The sequence below is a fragment of the Peromyscus leucopus genome, chromosome 1 (assembly GCF_004664715.2).
Source record: "Peromyscus leucopus breed LL Stock chromosome 1, UCI_PerLeu_2.1, whole genome shotgun sequence".
Lineage (NCBI taxonomy): Eukaryota > Metazoa > Chordata > Mammalia > Rodentia > Cricetidae > Peromyscus > Peromyscus leucopus.
The window spans coordinates 111,595,514-111,613,800 of NC_051063.1; positions in this window are offsets into that span (position 1 = coordinate 111,595,514).

Sequence of the window (18,287 nt, forward strand, 5' to 3'; positions counted from 1 at the left end):
AGAGAACACAAAACACTTAAAAAATATGAACTTACCAAGAAGAAAGCAACTGCCTGAAAAACCTACAAACATTTGAAGCAATCTTAGCAAAGTAATCAAAATGATTCAAATAAGCAGAATGATCAATTTTAAATAAAGAATGATATAAGGAAAGATGAAAAAGACCAACGAGCATCATGAAAACTGTAGTCATTAAAATAAAGAGTTCAATAGATTGGATGAATAGCAGGATGGATCACAAGAAAGTAAATTAGTGAACCTGAGCATGAAAATAAGGAGCTCCCCAAAAGGCTTCAGGGGCAACAAGTACTTTTTCTTCATAAAGTCATTATCAATGCCTCAAGAAAAAGAAAAAAAATGAAATGAAAATTCTTTTTTTAATGGTTTAACAGTGATTATCAAAGTTATAATTGAAAAGTTCTCATACTACTTTATAAAACAGTTTAAATTTAGCATTAATAAAAGTAATATAGATAGGCTGAACTCATATCATAAGTCTGAGCCTTATGTCAGGCATGGTGGTACATATCTGTAATCCCACACTCAGGAGGATAAGTAAAATTCAATTCTGCTCTGGACTATATAGAAAATTGCAAGGCAGCCTGGGAAAATTAACGAGACTCTATCTAAAAATAAAAACTAAGAAATAAACATTTAAAAGGGACCATTGATATATCTCAATGATAAAGTGATCGCCTAGTTTGCACAAGGCTCTGGGTAAGCCCTGTACTGTAAAGAGAAACAGAAAAGCAGAAACTGTGAGACTAGCTCAGCTAAACAAGATCCAGAACCATATTAGCTTCTGATGTTTTTAGGGAATACAATATGTAAAATTAAAAACCAAAAAGTAACAAAAACAAAGATAACCTAATTTTACATCAATCAAAATGATAACTGGAAAAACCATCAGAACTATAAAAAATGAAAGTGGATGTTACTTGCTAGAAACAAATCAGCAATAAGTTGTGTTGAAATCTTATTTTGCATAGATTTAACATTATTATTCAAATACATGTAAAGAAACAATACAATGTGTGGAAAAGGATATTTATATATTAATATATAATTATTATATAATATATAATATTAATATATAATAAAAATTACAATTATATTAAAGTTGCAATTGTGAGAACTGAAGATTTAGCTCAGTAGTAGAAAACTTACTTAGCATGTGCAAGACTTGTCTTCAGTCCCTAACACTCCCTAAAAAAAAGGAAAACAATCATAGCTGTAGATTTTAATACACTTCACATTAGAAATTCATAATGTTAATATTCTAAAAACACAATTTTTAAAATACACAAATCATTTACAAGAGAAATCTAAGTGGCCATATGTATATGAACATGTTAAAACTATGCTTCATTTTCTTTCTCAAGGCTTCCTTCAGAGCCAATGAAATTAAAACATAACAGCATAGGTATTAAAAATTTTCAGTGGCAAAGAAATTTTTCAACATGCTATAATTTGTGAAATTTGGAACCATCTGTAAACAAAATTAAGCTACAAATTCTACTACATAGAGAACACAGGATAAAAAAATGTATTTCAAGGAACCTTATGCTCAAAGACATGGCCACAAGAAAAGATCATCATGTTATGGGAACTGCAAATCATGTAGAATGCACAAAAGTTATCAGGCTTAGTAGTTTGGAAGAATGTGGGTATAGTTGAGGGAGAAGAGATGCAGGGCTATTATCAAGTCCAAAAGGACTGATGGAGTTCAGGTTCTAAGGATCATGTACACCCTGTTGGAATGCCACTAAAACCTATGTGGGACAAAGAATGGGATGAACCTTGGTGGTTTACAAAGGCCCCATGAAGAATCTCCAAGCCGCACCAACTCACCATGCTGTCAAGATTTCAGAACTGTAGTAGAGTGAATCTAAAACAGGGCTCTTGTGAAGAATGTCCCTACTACTCTGCCTGGGGTAGCATCTGCTGGAACTAAAGAATTCAAGTCAGAAGACACTTTGACAATCAGATGATTTATTTTACCCATCACATGTCAGAGTGGCAGCCACACACCTGTCATCAGGACAGTGTGGTGTAAAGAGATTTTAATTGCTTCTGGAGTATAAATAAAATGAGCACATTATCACAGAGATAAATGATGGGATCACTGCTAATTTGCAGGCTGTGTTATGAAGGACAAAGTAAATCCCCAGAGGGCTGAGGTGCAAGTTATTTTACTGATAGCAAGTGTGGGCAAGAGTGTTTTAATAACAAATGGCAATTCTACTCCTGTGACAAGAGCTTCAATTCAGAAAAATGCCACGCTGATGTGTTCCATTTTCTGTCCTGTATTTAATCAGCTGTAGGAGGTATTGATGGAAGAAACAGGCTTTGAGAAAAGGACTTGTGAATGTCAAATGTTAAAAGAAATGTTTGCATTTAGGTAATCTCTTCAATTTTGCTGTGCATAATGGCCCAATTTAATGTTCCCATACCTGCTTTTGGGCTGTCTGCCTCTGATATTTCCCTCACCTGCACTGGCTCCTGTCTCTGCTTTACTGTAAGCCCTCACCTTCCTCTCCTTGGCTTGTACCTTTCATCTCTCCTGCAGGATCAATCCTCCTGAAGCACCATTAGGGTTATTCAAGCCTTTGCTCAGAACCTCAGCCAGACCAAACACAGCCTGCAGAAAGCAGTTCCCACTCTTTCTTAGGTCCAGGAAATTCATGACACCCATTCAGTCAGTCAGTGACTATGTAGTAAACACCTACCACCTGCCAGGAGCTAAGATGGACATTTGAAATACATAATTTAATCAACTCGGACGAATGCCCTTGCTGTCGTGGAGCTTGTAAACTAAAGAGACCATGGCCAGACACACAACCCTGAACAAATAAATGAAGTTGCTTACAGCTACTTAAATTAAGTACCACACTGCTTTAAATTTCTGTGTTTTTTATTAACATAGTCAATGAATAAATTCCTATTATATGTGTCTTTGACTTTCATATGTGTAATCCACCCAGTTCCTCGGACTCTTGACTCTTCAACCTTTTCTGAAGTTCTCTTACTCCTCTGACTCTTTGACCCTCTTTCCCATCATCACTCATGTGAATTCACACCAAAAACAGCACCCACTCTCAACTTCTCAGGTTGAGGGCCACCAAGAGCCTACTCACCCCAATCTCCTCTTCCAGTGGTGCAGCCATGCAGCTCTCTGACATCACCAACCTTCTAGAAAATGTTTGTTCCTTTCTGTCCCCACTCTCTTACCTCTACTGAAGTTGTTATGTTAATTTAAGGACACATTATCATATTTTATATCACAGTTTGTAACTCTATACCCCTATACATATGTTCTATTATTATATCTCCAAAGCCAAGACCATAAGCCAGGTATAAATCAACTAATATTATTGAACACTCACAATATGACAATTATCTGACATATATAGACAAAGTGTGATTATGAAATGATAAACCCAAGAATCACGCTCTGCAAATGTATATACTCAGGCATATTTAGTAGCTCCACTTTCATGCTTCGCTTGAAAACCATGACAAGATGTGACTGCCTCACAGACATCTTGAGGACTGCTTGATCTAAATACCACACAGGATGGAACTTTATAAACTATAGATCTTTGTAAGCATTTAAGAAACTATTTAAAATATTATCTTCAGCTTCCCGGCCCTCCCACTAATGTCTTAGACACTATCCCCCAAAGCAAAGCATTAAAGCTATATTTTGTAACCGCTGAAGTTGTTAGAGAACCAGGACTCCTTTTGTTTTGCTCTTTCCCCTATGGAGAACAAACAGTGTCACTACTAAAGACACCACGTCATATTTGCATTGTTCTATATATTAAGTTGAAGTATCTTTCATTTTGAATTTTCCAAATAATTGCTTATCACCTAAACATTATGCATATTTTTACATAATAGATTGTGTTTATATATGTATAACCTAAATATTTTTATTCATCTATTTCTTTTGCATCCCAGCCACAACCTCTCCCCCATCGTCCCCTCCCAATCCCTCTCCTCCATTCTCCTTTTCCCACTACCCAATCCCCTCCTCTTCTGTCTCCATCCAGGAAAGGGCAGATCTCCCATGAGTATCAATAAAACATGGCATATCAAGTTGCAGTAAGATTAAGCACTTCCAGGCTGGAGAGATGGCTCAGCCGTTAAAGGCTAGGCTCACAACCAAAAATATAAGATTAAGCACTTACCCATGTATTAAGGCTGGGTAAGGTGACCCAGTATGAGAAGTAGGATCCCAAAAGCCAGTAAAAGAGACAGACACAGCCCCTATTCCCAGTGTTAGGATTCCCACAAGAGGACCAAGCTACATATTTGTAACATATATGCAGAGCACCTAGGTCAGTCCTATGCAGGCTCCCTGGTTGTCCATTCAGTTTCTTCCAGACACTATGAGCCCAGATTAGTTGATTGTATGAGCCTTCCATTGAGGTAGCTGTGGCTTGTTCTGTCTCTCTGACCATCCAGCATTTCACCCTAATAACTGACCCCAGGTTTGATTTTATTAATAAGAACTTTTAAGATTCATGCTACATCTGGCGCCCAATGTTCGTGGTATGAATTATTGAAAAAGCTGCTTGCCTGTGGCCTTGTGGGCCCCAGCTCAGGCCCAAGCTACACTGGGCAGGTTGTGGTTGTGCAAGCTGGTAGGATTTACTGAAGGAAGGAAAGGCAAAAGGATTCCGAGTTTGAGGCCAGCCTAGGAGGCTTGGTAGAAGCTTCAGCCTGGACTGAACCACAAACAGTGGTGGGACCATGGAGACAGTGGCTGCTTCTCTGGGTTGCCAGCTCCTTCTCATCGTGTTGGTGACTGCAGTGATGCTGCTACCTGGGACGAAGGGTTTACTACTGCTTGTGCAGAGAAGAATTGCCAGGACCACCATGTTACAAAAAAGCATCGGCAAAGGTCAGTTTGGAAAAGTTTGGCAAGACAAATGGTGGGGAGAAATTGCTGTGACAGTATTCTCTTCTAGGGAAGAACATTCGTGGTTCCAAGAGACAGAAATTGTCAGACTGTGATAACTCCAAACCACAGAGGAGGAAAAAAAAAGTCTGCAGGGAACCATGACCACACCTAACAGTGATTTTGAAATCTTCAAAAGGATGATGGGACCCCACAACAATGATTCCACATGGACTATGATAAAACCATTAAGCTGAATAACACCACAGAAAGATCGACTTTGAACTACAAATTCCTCAGGACAATTTCGAGATGGCTAGCTGAGATGATCCAGCCTGACAGACTACTTGAACAAGGATTTGAAACAAGCCCTGCACTTTCTCAGAGACTGAACAAATGATACAGGACTTGACAATTAACCCAAAAATTTTCTTTTCAAGATTCCCTAAAGATATCTTCACCCCTAGAAAGCAAAAAGAAAAAGAGAATATAGATATGAGATAGATCATCGAATCTACTCTGAGGAAAAAAAAAAGATAAAGAAATAATAGGATTAAATAGGTAGATCACTGAGTCTATACTGAAAAGAAAAAGGGAAAGATAAAAAAATGACAAAAGGTAGATTATTGAAACTTTTATGAAATTATGAATATGGTAAGACAAAAAGGTCAATTTTTGAATCTACTTTTAAAAAGGAACTACTTGTTTTAAATAGGATCAAATGTTACTGGACTGGACATTGTTAACTTATTAGATAGTTTTTCTTGTAATAGTTATAAGCTTTTTTTAAATTTTAGACAAAAAGAGAGGAATTGTGGTGGTATTGTGTTCCCCAAAATATTGTGTACCCTAATAAACTTCTCTGGGGTCGGAGAACAGAAAAGCCACTAGATACTTAGGATAGGCAGTGGTAGCACACGCCTTTAATCCTAGCATTCCAGAGGCAGAAATCCATCTGTTCAAGGATACAGCCAAGCATGTTGACTCACACCTTTAATCCCAGAAAGCAAGCCTTTAATCCCAAGGAGTGGTGGTAGAAAGCAGAAAGGTATATAAGGCGTGAGGACCAGAAACTAGCAGCATTTGGCTAGTTAAGCTTTCAGGCTTCTAGCAGCACAGTTCAGCTGAGAGCCATTTGGATATGAGGACACAGAGGCTTCCAGTCTGAGGAAATAAGACCAGCTGAGGAACTGGCGAGGTGAGGTAGTTGTGGCTTGTTCTGTCTCTCTGACCATCCAGCATTTCACCCCAATAACTGGCCCCAGGTTTGATTTTATTAATAAGAACCTTTAAGATTCATGCTACACTTCCATTGGTGTCCTTGACACCTCTGGCTCCTACACTCCTTTCTCCTCCTCCTGTGCAGGATTCCTGAACTCTGTGTTAAGTTTGGCAGTGGGGCTCTGCATCTACCTCCATTAGTTGCAGGATAGTGCCTCTCTGATAACAATTGGGCCAGGCACCAATCTGGTCACAAAAGACTTCCAGTTCAGGCTTCTCTTATCCACTATTGCTGGGAGTCTAAGCTGGGGTCCTCCCTGTAAACTCCTGAGAATCCCCCTGAGCCAGGCTTCCACCCAATCATGAAATGCCCCACCACAGTAGTCCCCCTCAGCATTCTCCTTTTCTGTGCCCTCCCAACATGATTGCTCATGTTCTCATCTCCACCAGCCTTCAGCCTACTCAGAAAATCTCTCCTATTTCCCCTTCCCAGGGAGATCTGGGTGTCCTCCCAAGAATCCTCCTTGTTACCTAGTCTCTCTGGGTCTGTGGATTGTAGCATAGTTATCTTTTATTTTACAACTAATATCTCCTTATGAGTGAGTAATACAATGTTTGTCTTTCTCAGTCTGGGTTACCTCACTCAGGATGATTTTTTTTTTCTTAGTTCCACCCATTTGCCTTCAAATTTCCAGTTTTTAATAGCTGAGTGATACTCCACTGTGTAAATGTACCACGTTTTCTTTATTCATTAGTTGGTAGAGGGACATCTAGATTGTTTCCAGGTTCTGGCTATTGCAAATAAAGCTGATTTGAACATAGTTGAGCAAGTGTCCTTGTAGTATGATTGAGCATCCTTAGAGTATATGCCTAAAAGTAGTATAGCTAGGTCTTCTGGTAGATTGATTCCTGGTTTCCTGAGAAATTGTCACACTGACTTCCAAAGTGGCTGTACAAGTGTGCATTCCTACCAGCAATGGAGGAGTGTTCCTCTTGCTCCATATCCTCTCCAGAATGAGCTGCCATTTCTGGTTTTAATCTTAGCCATTCAGACAGGTGTAAGATGGAATCTCACAGTCATTTTGATTTGCATGTCCCTGATGGCTAAGGATGTTGAACATCTACTTAAGTGTTTCTTGGCCATTTGAGATTGTCTGTTGAGAATTCTGTTTATATCTGTACCCCATTTTTAATTGGATTATTTGGTTTGTTTATATCTAGTTTCTTGAGTTGTTTGTATATTTTGGAAATCAGCCCTCTGTCAGATGTGGGGTTGGTGAAGATTTTTTTCCCAATCTACAGGTGTGGTTTTGTCCTATTGAAGGTGTCCTTTGCCTTACAGAAACTTTTTTTCACATTTTTATTAAGAAATATTTTATTCATTTTACATAACAATCTCAGATCCTCCTCTTCCCTCTTCCTGCCCCTCCAGCCTTTCCCACCCAACCCACCCCTCATTCCCTCCTACAAGAAGGTAAGGCCTCCCATGGGGAGACAACAGAGCCTGGTACATTCAGCAGAGGCAAGACCAAGCTCCTCTCCCTGCATCAAGGCTGTACAAGGTGCCCCACCATAGTTAGTGGGTTCCAAAAAGTTACCTCATGCACCAGGGATGGATCCTGATCCCACTGCCAAGGGACCCCTTAAGCAGATCAAGCTACACCACTATCTCGCTTATGCCGAGGGCCTAGTCCAGTCCCGTGGAGGCTCCACAGCTGTTGGTCTAAATTTTATGAGTTCCCACTAATTTGGTTTGGTTGCCTCTGTAGGTTTTCCCGTCACTATCTTGATGCTCCTTGCTCATAGTATCCCTCTTCTCTCTCTTCAACTGGACTCCTGGAGCTCGGCGTGGTATTGGACTCTGGATCTATGCATATGTTTCCATCAGTTACTGGAGTAAGGCTCTATGATAACAGGGTATTCACTGATCTGATTACTGTGATAATCCAGTTCAGGCACCCTCTCCACTATTGCTAGTAGTCTAAGCTGGGGTCATCCTTATGAATTCCTGGGAACTTCCCTAGCACCCAATTTTCCCTATCCCCATGAAGTCTCCCTCTATCATGGTGTCTCTTTGATTGTTCGCCCATTCCATCCCTGTTCCAGCTTGACCATTCTGTTCCCTCATGTTCTTATCCCCCAGGCACTTTTCAATTTCATGAGATCCCATTTATTGATTGTCAATCTTAGTGACTGTGCTACTGGTGTTCTGTTCAGGAAGTTGTCTCCTGTGCCAATGCATTTGAGATTATTTCCCACTTTTTCTTCTATCAGGTTCAGTGCATCCGGGTTCATGTTGATATCTTTGATACACTTGGACTTGAGTTTTGTGCAGGGTAATAAATATGGATTGATTTGCATTCTTCTACATGCTAACATCCAGTTAGAACAGCACTATTTGTTGAAAATGCTTTCTTTTTTCCATTGTGTAATTTTGACTTCTTTGTCAAAAATCAGGTGTCCATAGGAGAGTGGGTTTACATCTGTGTCTTTGATTCAATTCCATTGATTCACATGTCTGTTGTTATGCTAATACCATGTAGTTTTTGTTACTATAGCTCTGTAATAAAGCTTTAAGTCAGGAAGGGTGATATCTCCAGAAGTCTTTTTATTGTAAAGGATTATTTTAGCCATCCTGGATTTTCTGGTTTTCCATATGAAGTTGAGTATTGTTCTTTTAATGTGTGTAAAGAATTGTGTTGGGATTTTAATGGGGATTGCATTGAATCTGTGGATTGCTCTTGGTAAGATGGCCATTTTTACTATGCTAATATTTGTAATCCATGAGCATGGAAGATCTTTCCATCTTCTGATACCTTCTTCAATAACTTTCTTCTAAGACTCAAAGTTCTTGTCATTTTGCTTGCTTGATTAGGGTTACACCAAAATATTTTATATTATTTGAGGCTATTGTAAAGGGTGTTGATTCTCTGATTTCTTTCTCAGACCATTTATCATTTTTATATGGAAGGGCCACTGGGTTTTTTTGTTTTTTGTTTTTGTTTTTGTTTTTTTTTTTTTTTTTTTTTAGTTAATCTTGTATCTAGTCACTTGACTAAAGGTATTTATCAGATATAAGAGTTCTCTGGTAGAGTTTTGGGGGTCAGTTATGTATACTGTCATATTGTCTGCAGATAATGATACTTTGACTTCTTCCTTTCCAATTTGTGTCCCCTTGATTTCCTTTAGTTGTCTTATTTCTCAAGCTAGAACTTCAAATACTATATTAAATAGGTATAGAAAGAGTGAAAAACCTTATTTTGTTCCTGATTTTAGTGGAATTGCTTTGAGTTTCTCTCCATTTAATTTGATGTTGGCAATTGACATGCTGTATATTGCTTTTTTATATTTAGGTATGTCCCTTGAATCCCTGATCTCTCCAATCTAAATATTTATTTGTTTGTTTAATGGAAGAAATCATTTGGCTACTTTAGCCTCTCTAAGATTTTCAATCATGACTTCTATATTTTTAACAATTCTGGTCATATTTTGTATTTTATCTTTCTTAAATTAAGTAAATTATAATTTTTCAAGGAATTACTTTACTCAGTATAAATATTCAGTGTACTACTATAAACATTTCAAATGTCTTGGCAGTCTGCAGAAATGAAAATTATATTCATTCATATAATATTGTTTGTGTCTCCTATTTCATTCTTAGCAATACACCAGTAGTTTGTCAATTTTATTAGTCTTTGTAAAGAACTTGCTTTAGATTTATTGATCCTCTTTCCTTTAAGTTTGTTTTCTTTTATTTTTTTATCACCTCTTAATTTACTGCACTTATCTTGGTATTTAATTTGTTACCATTTTCTACTTTTGGAATGAATACCTCTATTTTTATATCCAGCCTTTTGTTTTGTACAACAGGTAGCTTAAGTTCTAAATTTATCTAAGCATAGCATTATTTGTATCCCATGCTTACTTTTAGAACATGTGTGGAGTTGTGGCCTATATAACGACAGAGCATAGTACATGTGCTCAATTCTGTGTATCCACCAAGTACAGGCATTTATATACTCTTGCCTGGGGGACCCTTTTGTATGTATGTACTACTTGTATGTGTTATACAATAGATGCAAATAGAATAATAATATAAACATTTACAAAAGCACTTGCATACAGTATTTACAAAATACACACTCTAGACTTTTATTGCTAAACATTTGGATATTTGGCTAAAAAATAAACTTTTATTAAAAGAAATCTTATAAAATTCTTAAAGTTGAATGAATTGTATATCTTAATCCAGTCTAAAAATATCTGTCATTTAGTTGGAACAGTGGGCCATTTGTGCTGCAAAGTAAATTGCTGATATTTATATATGAGCCCAAATTTACATTGCTAAGTGATCAGTTTTTCTTACAGACTCTGTGTTCTCATTTACTTCTTATTTCAGTTAGATTACTAATTTAACCATTTAATTTTCCATTAGCATATTTGCATTTCTATTATTTTAATTTTTAATAGGAATTATAAAATGAATCTTTCATGTATAAAGTACAGTGCAAAATTAATGTGTTATACTTAAGCTGGAAAAATCATTGTGGTGATCTTCACTGATTTTTTTTTAACTTTTATTGATTCTTTGTGGCTTTCACATCGTGCATTATGATCCCACATACCTCCCTGTCCCCTTGCATCCACCATCTGTCCTTGCAACCTCCCCCCCTAAACAAAACCAAATTTAAAAGAAAAACAAAAAAAACAAACAAATAAAGCAAAGAGACAAAACAAACAAAAAAAGAAGACTATTGCCATGGACACTGTCCTGTGGCCCAGTGAGTCACATACCCTTTAGTCCATACATCTTTACCTGTGGTGTTCATTGCTAGGAGCCATTGGTCTTGTTCAAGGCCTCTGGTTTCTGCTGCACCTTAGTAATGAGCTCTCACTGGGGCTCCTCTTGAATATCCTGTTGTTGCCCTGTGCCATGAAGATCCTGATGTTTTGGATCTGTAGTTTTGTCCCCTTCACATGCTCCAACAGTTCATAGATTTGGTGGATATGGGGGTGGGACAACGGGTTCCGGGCCTGGGTGGTAACTAGGTTGGTCAGCTCACTAGTTTTCCCTCATTGTTTCTAACTAGATGAGCTCTCCAGCACTGCCTCAGCTAGCTCACCCAATGCAGCCTACAGCAAGGAGCTGGGCCAGTTCTCTTGCTCTCAGATCTGGGTCGCCCTACTCAGGGCCAGCTCTACTGGTTTGCCCGGGCAAGGTATAGAGCCCTCTCTCCGGATTGTTGTAGGGGGCATAAGAGGGGTGAGTAGGGTCAACTCTCCTGCTCTCACATCCTCAGGGCTGGCTCACCTGCATCCCCCAAAACTGGGTCAGGTCTGGTGTGCTACCCAGAAGGGAAACAGGCTGCTCTCTTGTGTACTACTACAGTCTGTGAGAGTCAAGGCTAGCTCTCCTACTATTGTGACCCCAGGGCCAGCTCTCTCACCTATCTCAAAAGGTAATGGGCGAGTGGGGGGAGGGGCATCTTTCCCTTACCCATGCCACCAGATGGCAGACGAGCGGGGAACAAGGTCAACTCTCCTACTCTCATGCCTTCAGGGATGACTCACCTGTGTCCCCAACCACAGGGTCAGCTCTAGTGTGCTTCCCAGGTTAGGTGTATGCCTATGGTGAGGGGTGGGGTCATCTTTCCTACGTGGAGGGAGTAAGCTCTCCCCTGAACGTAGGGCCAGCTCTCCTGCTGGAATATCCAGTGAGGTGCAGGACCAACCATCACAGGGCCAATGGAGGCCGGGATGACTCAGCACAGCGTGGTTCTAATGATCCCTCCTTGCTAACACTGGCCATGGACATCACCACAGACCCCAGCTGCAGCAGGACCACAGACCCAGACATGACCCTCAACAGCAGCTTGGGCCCAGATGCCATCATGGCCCCAGTGGAAACATAGGCCCCTCAGATCATCACAGCCCCCCACCCTCCCCCTCCCTTCTCTCTCATCCCCCACCCCTCTCATTCTTCCTTATCCCCCCACTCCCCTATCTCCCCACTCATCTACCCCCCCCCGCCCACTACCCTATACACACGCACGCACGCACGCACGCGGTCCCAGGTGGCTGGCCTGACCACAGGGATCCACAGAGCCCTCGGTGACAACTGGAGCCATAGACACCACCTCACACCCCAGCCTCCTCATGGCCATGGACCCAGAAATGGCCCTGGGCAGCTGCCCATGCTCAGAAGTCTCCATGACTCCAGGTGTCAGCACCAGCCACCTAGATCAGCATGGCCCCAAGCACAGCACATTCTCATGTAACAACAGGAGCCTGGGACATTAATTCAGACCCTGGCTGCTGTGGGGCCACAACTGAATTCCTTTTTGTTAAGGCTCATTTTATTTTTATTTATGTGCATGTGTGCATGTGCACATGCTCACATATGCTTGTGGAGGCAAGAAGAGACCATCGTTTCCGTGGAGCTAGAGATTACAGCATGTGCCACCATCCCAGGTTTCTGGTGGGTACTCAGGACCTAACTCAGGTCTTCAGGCTTGAACAACAAGCACTTTAGTGAGCTACAGCTCTGCCTGTCAATAAAACTTTCAAAAACTGAAAACACACAGGCTTCTGCTCTCACCTAGATTAAAAACCTTTAGCTATCTATAAGAGTTAATACTGCAACCTTACCTTGGTTCTTACTTTCTGCTTTCTAACTTTATCTCCTATGGCCTTTCTACAAATCATTCCTGCCATATATGACAAAATAAAGCAAGATTTGTGTGTGTTAGGTGACGTAGAAGGAAACATATGAAGAGCAACTGCCAATCAATACAAAGTTGGGGGAGGGGTGATTTAAATGTTCTAAACTTAGACAGCGAAAATGGTTCTACAACCCCATGACTATACTAAGCCAATAACCTGTATTCTTAAGTGAGTAAATTTTACAGAATGTTAATTATATTTTTTAAACATTTCTTTTCTAACTAAATATGCACCTACCACTAATTTGATTTTTAGATCCTAAGCACTTCTTTTGTCTAGTGATGTTTTTGAATAACTTCATGTCAAAAATCATGATAAACATGGTAGATAGAAAGACAAATAAGTCCTGTCCTCCACACTTCTGGAGTTTACACTCTCATAAAAAACAATTGGATGTGGGGTAGTAAAGTTGGTGCTGGGCAACACACAGAGTACTGAGTTTAAACAATAGTATTGGCAATGGCTATTACTGTCATAGTGACTCAGAAAACATATTGTCATATACCAGGACCTGGATGATTTTTTACTTTATTTTTTTCCCTTCCTGTGGTGGTTTAAATACAAATGTCCCCCATAGGCTCATATACTTGGTCACCAGAGAGTGACACTCATTGAGAGGGATTAGGAGGTATGACCTTGTTGGAGTAAATGGGGTCTTATTGAAATAAGTCTGGCCTTGTTGAAGAAAGTATGCCACTTGGGGTGGGATTTGGGATTTCAAAAGCCCAAACTGGTACCAGCGTATCTCTCTTGCACCAGGTCTGACTGCATGCTTCCATGCTCCCTGCCATGATTACAGTGGCCTAAACCACTGAAGCTGTAAGTATGGCCCAATTAAATGTTTGCCTTTATAGGAGTTGCTGTTGTCATGGTGTCTCTCACAGCGATAGAACAGTGACTAAGGCAAATCTCTGAATTTCAGTGATCTTCACACATGCATACATTCACATACACACCAGAAATGTCTGCTACAATGACTAAGCTGATGTGTATTCAGAAATGACTTCTAAGCAGTCTCTCAGGCCAGATCAATCTTTCCTGGCATCCACAAAGTCTTGGATTTTTCCTTGAAAATCCCCATTGTCTGTGAAGAACATGTTTTTCAGAAGATAATTTCCTTTCAATTAAAAAAAAAAAATCAAGCTCAATAGATTCCACTTTGTTGTATACCACTGAATCCCAAACGATTTGGCATGCACTATTTCCTCTTGGCACTCAGCTTCAAAACATAGTATGGATTCCTTGTTAAAGTGCTGAAAATACATGTTCACAACCCAATCACCATGAAACTGTAGCTTTCACTTCAAAGAGAACTGAGACAGTGATTCCAGAATTGAGTTCTTCCAAAACAAATGCTGTGCTTACAAATTTTAAAATGGCTTTCAAACGCCGGCATCAGGGCATGCCTGCACCATTTCATGTCATCCCACTCCAGTATATGAGCAAAACCATGAAGAAATCTTGAGCTGCTTCTCTAGCTGTGTTCAGTGGGGAGGCCTTGTCTGTGAACCGTTAGAACTATAGTTTGGAAAGCTTTTGGGGTTTTGTTTTGGTTTTGGTTTGTTGTTAATTTTAATGTTTTCTCATTGAAGAACAGAAGTCAATAAAGACGTGCTTAACAAAATCTTTAAGAAATTCAAATCAAAGCCACCTATGTGGTTTGACTTGTCCAATAAGAATAAATGAGATTAAAATATATCAAAAGAAATCAAAAGATACATTAAAGTGGGTAAACAACCAGACTTAGGTTAAAAAAATAATCTAGGGCTGAGACCTTTGTTGGCAAAGAACAGCTTTTCTCTGAGCTCCACTGAAAATATTCCATAATCTGCAAAGCACTCTGCTAAGGTAAGATTTAATCCTGAATATAGTTTGATAATTTAAAGTGTTTGGCATTGCTTCATTCTGATTTTTCCCTACATAGTGGTAAATGCACAAAATTGCCAGCAAGAGCTGGAGAGATGGCTCAATGGTTAAAATCACTGACTGCTCTTCCAGAGGACATAGATTCAATGCACAGCAACCAAATAGTGGCTCACAACCATCTCTAACTACAATCCACAGAAATGCTACACATTCTTCTGGTCTGTGCAGGCATTGGGTGCAAATGAGGCACATATACACATGTGCATGCAAAACACCTGTACAGATAAAAAAGATATATCTTAATCATCAGTCAATATGCACATCTAAAATTAGATTACTGTTCACAAAGTGAAGATCCACTGAGATCCCAGAACATTGCATTCTATCACCCTGCATTCTTTCACTGCCATGCTGTAGCTAGAGTTTTCCTGCCTTGCCCACAGTCAGGACAATCTCTGTCACCCGCCAGTCCCACAGCCGCTCAGACCCAACCAAGTAAACACAGAGACTTATATTGCTTACAAACTGTATGGCCATGGCAGGCTTCTTGCTAACTGTTCTTCTAGCTTAAATTAATCCAATTTTACAAATTTATACCTTGCCATGTGGCTCGTGGCTTACCGGCATCTTTACATGCTGCTTGTCCTGGCAGTGTCTGGCAGTGTCTCCTTTTGTTTTTTCTTTTCTCCTCTCTATTAGTCCTGCCTATACTTCCTACCTAGCCATGGGCCAATCAGTATTTTATTTATTGACCAATCAGAGCAACACATTTGCCATACAGAACATCCCACTGCACCATGCTTTATCTTATTCTATTTCTGCCCATCCTTCTCTTCCAGTAGATTTTTTCACTCCTTCCTGTCACTTGTCTTTTCCCTATAAATAAGCTCAAACCCCCAAATAATACATGCTTTCTCCTTACTGCCCATTTAAGCTACCCAAATAGGTAGTTCTATTCTTTCTCCAATTTTTTAAAATATAAACATCATATCTGAACATTTTTTTCTCAAAATGTTTGCTATTTGAGTATGGCCTTCCAACTGTAGCTGATCCAGTTTTATTTTGGAAGGAGCTGTAGAAATTAGCCTGGAGATGTCAGTTGGGATGAGTTTGTAGAAGACCTTGAATCTCAGGGGTTTAAAAGCATCTTGGAGATATTAACATGATTAGCAGAAAGGTGACATATCAAAGATTAGAGACAATCTAAAGAGTCTAAATATGAGTAGATAAAGAGAATCATGAAAACCCTAGCAGCAGATGAAGAAAGAGGCCAATAGTTAAAAATCTAGACATAAGGCTTGTGATAATACAGTAAAGTCCTCATCTTCCCTCCCATGATAGGGACTCTCATTAAAATCACTGAGGAGACATGGCTATGAATGTATCTGTGAGAGTGTGTCCAAGCGGTTTATTAAACTGAAGTAAGTAGACATACCCTGAATGTCTTTAATTTAAGTAGTCCCAGACTACTTAAAAAAGAAAAGGAGAAAAGTTATACCCAGGATTCATCTCTCCAAGTCTTGATATGGATGCAGTGAGGAAAGTTGCTCCACTCTCCTTCCACTGTGCTTTTCCTGCCTTTGTCAAAATTAAACCTCTCATCCTTCAGTTGTTTATATCAAGTATTCAGTCACAGCATCAGGTAAGGTAACTGATGCACTAACAAGCGTGCTTCTGCCGAGTACTTCTTGTACTTCAACAGAGGACAGAAAAACATCTCACTCCATCAATGCCTGACAAACTGTTACCTTGATTTCTTGCCAGGTTTTTCTCCCATAAGGCACCCTTACTTGGGACCAGGCTTTCAATATCTTCAACACAGATGACTCCTACCCAGGATATACCTTCTATCCCTCCTCCAACTCCTCACAAGATAGACCCAGCTGAACTCTGACTCTTCCATTTCCAAACACATCAATGATCACTTCCTTTCCACAACACAAATTCTAATTTAATATGGTTTGTTATGCATGATCTGACCCTTTGCCCATCCTCCAGACAATTGACTTGCCAGTTTGTTGTACTCCTGCCTTCCTCAACACAGTTCTGAATAAGATTGTGGACCTTGTTCCCCCATTCCCTTTATTCTCTCACTAGATCAATGCTTTGCTTAGCCAATATCTGAGAAGCTTTCTCCTGTAGCAGGTGAGAACAAACTCAGAGACCTACAAAATGGGGAGGAAGAAAAGAATGAAGGGAGGGAGGGAGGGAAGGAAGGAGGGAGGGAGGGAAGGAGGAAGGGAGGGAAGGAGGGAGGAAATAACCTTGTTCTTAAAGGATTAGAAAAAATGACCTTGCTTGGAACCATTCCAAGGATTGCTCTTGTACTCTCCAAACACCATTATGATGTCTGCTGACTCCACAGAACACAACATATTGCCATTATCTCTACTATGCTCCATTTAACTCACAATCCCTTGAAGACAAAAACTAAGGAGGTTTACCCTATTATCCTGAGACCCTATTACATTCTGAAAGTCTAGAGATGACTCATGTAAATGGTAACTGAGTTAGTTAGTCAGCAATTTTGTGACATGGTACTTAGCAAATGGAAAACTGGGGGAAGCCAAATGTACAAAGGTCTGTTTGTTCAGATTACTGAATGGTCCCTGCGAAGCTTCTAATGGGGTGGACTTAAATTAAGTACTTTTACTAAGATCAGGGATTTTAGAAACAAACTAAAACTGGAATTTGTCAAGCTAAATTTCTCGAGAGTGTGATTGATTTTGAAGAAGCCAAAATACTGTTGTGAGCCTGGCCTGCTTCTCATTGATGTGATAAGGAAAGGACATTGGGCATATTATCAGAAACACCAAGGTCATTCCTATTATTTTCTGTCACTTCCTAAGTTTCACATCTTTAAATGGAGACTATAGTAATCTCCACCTTACAGAACTGGCATTAAGCTTAAACAAGACACATTACTCAAAACATATAGTGCCTATTATGGTGTTGGCTTCAAGTAAAGAAGGCCAACTCTAATAATCAGAACTATCATAAGAATGCTTCAAGTCCAGTAAATACTTTTCATGTGTTCATCTGTAAGGGGCATGTTCATCTGTAAGGGGTGGGTTCTTCGGTAAGGGCCAGGTTCATCAGTTAGGGGCATGAGCATCTTCAAGAGTATTACCTTCTAAATGAAGCTGATTCTGCAGAAGTCATGAGCTGAGGATCACACATATAAGAGAATTATCATAGTTTGTTGGTGTTCAGTAGAAAGATATAAGACACATATTGAGACTAGGGAATTTCAAAAGTTGAAAGCCACTCTCAGTATGCTTAGCACCAGCTATAAATTGCTGGTTACACATCAGGTCTCTTCAGTGTGTTGCCATGTTTCATCTTTTCCATAAGTTCAAGAAATACATATAGCTGCCCCATTTCCAGATGAAGAAAATACTCCCAAAAAAAGCTCAGAAGTGTACCCAGCAAACTGCTTTCTTGTTCCCAAGACCCCTGCTCTTTCTGCCCATGTATTTTCACACTAAGCTTATCCCGCATTCTATAGCATACAAAGCCCTTTTTTTATACATATGATGCCCACTGGTTACAGCAATTCCTAATAAAACAC